The sequence below is a fragment of the Falco peregrinus genome, chromosome 11 (assembly GCF_023634155.1).
Source record: "Falco peregrinus isolate bFalPer1 chromosome 11, bFalPer1.pri, whole genome shotgun sequence".
NCBI classification, from domain to species: Eukaryota; Metazoa; Chordata; class Aves; order Falconiformes; family Falconidae; genus Falco; species Falco peregrinus.
Genome location: NC_073731.1, coordinates 29519431 through 29525289, shown reverse-complemented (window position 1 = coordinate 29525289; position 5859 = coordinate 29519431).

Sequence of the window (5859 nt, the reverse complement as noted above, 5' to 3'; positions counted from 1 at the left end):
GTTCAGCTTTACACTGAATTTGTTTCAAATATCCAAGGATCAAAGACAACTGGTCTCTACCTTCTTTCCATGCTTCAGTTAGCAATAGCAAGTGGGCATCCTGCTGCATTTTAAAAAAAGGAAACAGAAAACAGGAAAAAAAAAAAAAGATATTTTTGTAATATTTAAATTCTCTACTGAAATTCTTTTCTTCCCCCCCCTCCTCCATTGGTTTCGCCATGCCTTGGCAATGTCTAAATGCCAACCTGACTTAAAAATGGCTTTTTCTTTTTTTTTAACAAATTTGAACTCAAGACTTTTATATGTACAAAATCAATGACTTTTCTTGTGCTTCAAAAGGACGTTAGAACTGTCACTGGCTCCTAATTCTGTTTTAATGGAGGCTGTATATAAGTTTAATGCTAACCCAGAGGATAGACTGTGTTGGGTTGGGGAGAGGGGAGTAACACAGGGAAATGAGAAGGTGAATGCTTGTGAATACGTAGCGCACAGCTATACCTTTATTATGGTTTTTTAATCTCTCAGTGGCAGAACAAGGACAGCTATTTGCTCAGCTAATGGAAGCTGAAGTGGTGCAAACACATTTTTAAGAGCAAAACAAGGTAAAGATTTGAGCCATTCACCACTATAATGTACAATAATCTATTTGTCTATAAATGGACCTGTTGCAACTAAATACCACCCTCTTTGTAAAGTGAATAAATATACATCTCCTTTACCAAATACCTGTCCTGTGGTGTTTGTTGAGAGAGACCTTAGGTAGCTACAGGTGGTGGTTAAGGATGAAATGCTGTTTGTAGAAAGCAGATTTCTGGTGGATGAAAAAGCCAACCTAAAAGGTTAAGATACTCTGCAAAGCACCTATTGTTACTCATTTCTTGGCTCCCTGCATTTTGGTCCTATCCATTGTGTTGGGGTTGCAGTATTGTCTGGAGATGCTGGGGACTGAACTGCATCATTGACAAAGCTGGAGTAGACATGGTCTGTCTTTGGAGAGCTGGAGGTAGAAGGGCAGCACTTGGAGGCTTCTAGTTGGAGGGTTTTTAACTGATAGTAAATCAGTGTCTTAATTTGTAAAGTTGGACTTTTTTTTTTCTTTTTTTTTTTTTTCCCCATTTCTGAGATGCTGTGAAAATAAATGCCAACACTTGTGCACTGTACTCACAAAACCCACCAAATCACGCTGGACTGACACCTAAGTTTTTAACCAGTACTTGTGTTACTATATGCAGACAGTCTTAAAATCAGGCAAAGGAGGGTTGTGAGTGAAGGTCTGTTGCATCTCAGGTGAGTGCTGGTCTGCTGAGCTGTTGGGGTGTGGAGTAACTCAAGGAGCAGCAGTGTTTCGTCGTGCAAGGTCCTGCATGTATCTGTGTCCCAGGCTTAACAGAAGTTGAAGCAGGCGACCTGGGTTGGGGTCAGAGAGCAGCCTGAGTGTCTTGTTGGCACTTTTTGGGTCTGGAGAGTGGTGGCACTGGAAGCGCCACTGCTCCCCATTGCACTTGTAAAGTTGGCATTACCCATGTCCTTTGTTGCAGCGCACCAGAAACCTGTTCCAGGAGTGGAGCTGTGGGAGAACCTGGCAGCAGGAAGAGGAGGGGGCTTTCAAGAATGTTTTGTTCGTTCTTCGGTCTTGTCGACATTGAGATCCAGTGAATCTGTTTCAGCATCAGACAGCAAGCTGGTAGCAGGGGTGTGAGTTCTGGTCTCCTCTGGCGTTACGACAGCTGGGTCACACTGTCCTCTCAGCCCTCTGCCTGCATCGTCTTCAGGCAGCTGTTCTGTGTGAAACTGGGTGTGGCAGCTGCAAGAAATTGGGCTGGCTGTTCCAAGAATATCTGTCGCCATAGCACTGATAACTGGCAATTCTGTGCACTTCCTAATCCTTGGAACTATTTATCTGCAAAGCCAAGGTCTCAGCCAGCTGACAGCTAAACTGTTGCTGTCTTTGTTTTTCCAAAGATGCGGCATCGTGTGGAGAAAGAGGCTGGAAATGGGGTAGGTCCTCTCTTGCAGCCCTAATCCTGGTAGTTCTGGAGCAATGAAGAGTGTAAGGAGGACAGACCAGCTGCTTATCTGAAGCAGGGGAGGTTGGATGAGGGTTTGTGTAAAGAGTCCAAAGTGTGTCCAGAGCAAACCTCTGTTGACTGAGCAGTCAACAAATCAGTGGGGTGGAAACTCTGAGGTTTGCTTTTATTTGCCTAACTCCTATTGTGCCCTATTTACACGTGTGTGTTTTAACGTTCGTCCTGGCACCACTGCGTAGCGGAAGGCATTTTTGCCGCTTTTCGTCTGGTGGTGGCCCTATTTCCAGGTGACGGATTACGCTGTGATAAGGAGCAATACCACAGGTGGCCAGCGCGTGTCCCAGCGCCACAAAAAGTCCTTCCCCGTCCGTCGCCTGTGGCTTCCAGGCATAATCGCGTTGCTGCTAATTGCATCCCGCTGCAAGGGCAGCTCCCGTTCTCTCCTTATTGTCCTACTTCCAAAGGGGTTTAGTACCAGGACTTGGCGCGAGAAGTGCTTCTTGTGTCTTTTGCTAAATGTTTCAGTATTTCGTCTGCTTCTTGGAAGACTGGTAGGGGAATAAGAGCTGTCCATGTGGGATGTGGATCTTTGTCTGTTAGAGGTTCTGCTTCTGCTGCCTAAGGACTTGGAGTATGGATGTTTTGCTTTTGGTCTCCCTGCGTGCTATGGGAAGTGATTCAATTGGTTTTAAAATAGCAAAACTTTTTTTGTTCATCCTTCAAATTACTTTTGCTAATGGCTTCTCTGTCCCAAAATATCTCAATGACCTTGGTCAAGCAAACAAAAGCAAAACATGCTGTTGGAGACAGAATGGAGGGAGGAGGGCATGGAAAGGGAGAAAAGAAGGAAAGATTTAGGATGTGCAACTAGTTCTTAGAAAATTCCTCATTACTGGGAAGGTCAGCATGTAGGCATTTGGAAACTGCACATGAAAACTACAGAGATGGCACACAGCTTGACAGCCAAGTTGTAGTTTTCACTGTCTTGTGATAAAACAAGGGCTTGGTACTGTATTCACCCTTCTTTGCATGGGAAGCAACTGTTCGGTGCTAAGGAAAATTATGCTGTGCACAGTTTTGCCCTTCGCCCCTTTAACCTGTGCCTAAACCAAGATTAAGTCTCCTAGAAACTATAACCTGTGGCGTTTGGGATGTTGGTTCCCTGCTGCCTGGAAGGAGGGGCCTGGAGAGAGGTGATTGTGGCAGACAGTCTGTTTCCTTGCAGGTGTGTACAGATTCACCGCTGTGGGACCTTGGTGAACCACCCAGGAGACTCTCCAGGAAGACAAATATTTTGCAAGTTAATTTATGGTGGGCAGCTGAAAACTTCCAATTTTGCTTTTGAGAGCAGTATGGTTGACCCTGGAAGGAAAAACTGCTCTTACATTTCCTGTCTGCTAAAAGTGGACAACTGCTGCTTCAGCTGGTTGCTAGGTGGCTGTACCCTTCCAGTCGGGATTGGGTTTGGGATCAGTCTTGCCATCTCCCTTCTGGCATAGAGGTCCCTAAGCTGCCTAAGTGGGTGTGCAGAGCATCTGGAGTCACTGGGAGGGCTGCTGGAGCTGTAGTTTGGAGGTGATCTTGTGAAGCAGGTAATGCATAATATTCAGTTACAGTGTCTGGATGCCTCAGCTCTTACGTTCTAACAGCTGTGGTGTTTTCCAGTTCATTTAAACATTTATAAAGGCTTGTTTTGAACTGGAGAGTGATCCACTTCCTGTTGGAGTTGCAGAAATAATGTGTGGGAAGTCACGGCACTTGAGCAGAGGGCAATAACTTGCCAAAACGTGTTTTGGTTTTGCCAGCATGATTGTTTTTGACTCAGCTGCTGCCTAAAACATAATCTCTCTTTTGGCTCTTTTCTCCCAAACTACCTTATCCCTGGCCTTTGCAAAATCAAGAAGATCATAAAGAAAATCCTGCTTGGAAGAGAGCCTGGGCCTCTGCACAAGGAAAATTGTGTATAAGTGTCTTCATCTCTGCTTCTGTTTTGGGAGCAAGACACAAAATTGCTCAGCAAGGAGGTATGAGAGATAAATCAGATTTGTGTGAGCGAATCTGATGTTATCTATGAGGGGAAGTGAAGTCATGGTCAGACCTGGAGCCTATCCAAAGCTGTTCTAATCATGGAGATAGGGTTAACTAGGTTATTTCAAATACCTTTTCTTAGTAATGAGCACTCTTATTTAGGAATAACTTAAGGAATTAATGGTGCATTTTGTCCTTGGAAGTATTTCCCTTAAGCTGCATGGGGGCTTGGAAGGAGAGCGTTGTCTGTAGGTTCCTCCCTCCTGTAGTGGTGACTTGCACACACAAGCTTAGGACTCCTTTGATCTCTGCATCTGTGAACTGGAGGACTTTGCTTTCAACACTAGAGAGCACTTGTTTGTTGGTTATTTTAGTGGTTTCCCAAAGCCCCTGCAATAAAACAGTCAACAGTATTTCAGTGCCTGATGGCACGTTTCGGAAGGAGAGGGCTTGTGCATTTGTCATGCTCTCGCACATAGTAAACTCATTCTTTATATTCAGCTGTAGGGCGATGGGGGGCAATAAAGGATTTATAACCATGGCAACAGTTGCCGGGGGAAACTGGCATCAAGAATCTTTTTCATGTCCACATCAATGAAAGTATTAAAAATCTTCCCACTCTGAATCAGGGGAGACCATTTGCAACACTTCCCAAAAAGGTGGTGTAGAGGTAAGTCAGGTTGAAATGATACCACCCTGACTGTCTGGTACAGACCCTTTCAGCTGCCTCGGGTGGGAAGTTCCTGTAATCAGATCAAAGAAATGTTTTCTGTCCTCGGTTGAAAATGGATTTTCTGGGAAGGGGAGTTGATTGTAAAGGTTGGTAGAATCTGCTTTTGCTGGAGTTGCACCATGACTTCTGTAATGCAAAAAATCTCATGGTGAGAACTTGGGGAATGTAGGAACACACGTATTTGTAGTGCTGTTTCAGCTGACTGGCTTCCAGCACTTGTAGGTTGGAAGAAGCTTGGGTCCTCTCCAAACCTGTGGTTCCCTGAAGCTTTATCATGTAGTTGGGCTCCTCAAAGCAAGGTGTATAGCTGAAATAGAATTTGTAGATACAAGGAAAGGTTTGGAAAATGGGTACATTTAGCAAAGGAAACTCATAGGATGCAGGGAAGGCTGTTCTGGAAAACATGAACTCTGGATGCTTCAAACTGAATGACTTTACCTTTAAATAAAGGGAGTTTCACAGTGTCAATTCCTTTTCTAGTCCTCTAATTTCCAGTGAAATATTTTCGTGTTTATATGAAGAGGTTTCCCCTTTACCTGTAAATAAATTGCTCTCTAACTAAGGTAATTCCATAGAAGACTCCCTTTGGAAGGCACCGAAACCTATGCTTGCTGCTGCTTCCTGAAGGGGTCTGATGATAATTTTGGAGCTTTGTAGGTGCTTCCAGGGGTTGTCACCCCCACTACCCTCCCCCCCCCCCCCCCCCAAGTTCCACAAATTCTGATTAAGTTTGCCAATCTTTGCTTATTCTAGATGATTCTCTTCTGATGTGTATTAATGCCATGAATGGCCACTGCTAGAAACTGTAGGCAGAACCGCAGCTGTCTGCTCAGCACCCAGCATGTTTATGAATGCGCAGGGGGCTTTCGCTGCACATCCCTGGATCTTCCAAAGGCACCTGCTGGAGGAATGGTAGGCCAGCCTGATGGACAACGTGCTGAACCTTTGAAAGATGAGAAAAATTAGTGTTTGCGTTTCTACACAAATAAAGCCTGAGTGGAACAGCACTAGGTGGCATCCACGTCCTTCTTGGTGCTTGCAAAATCTTGCAAGTAGGAAACGACACATGCT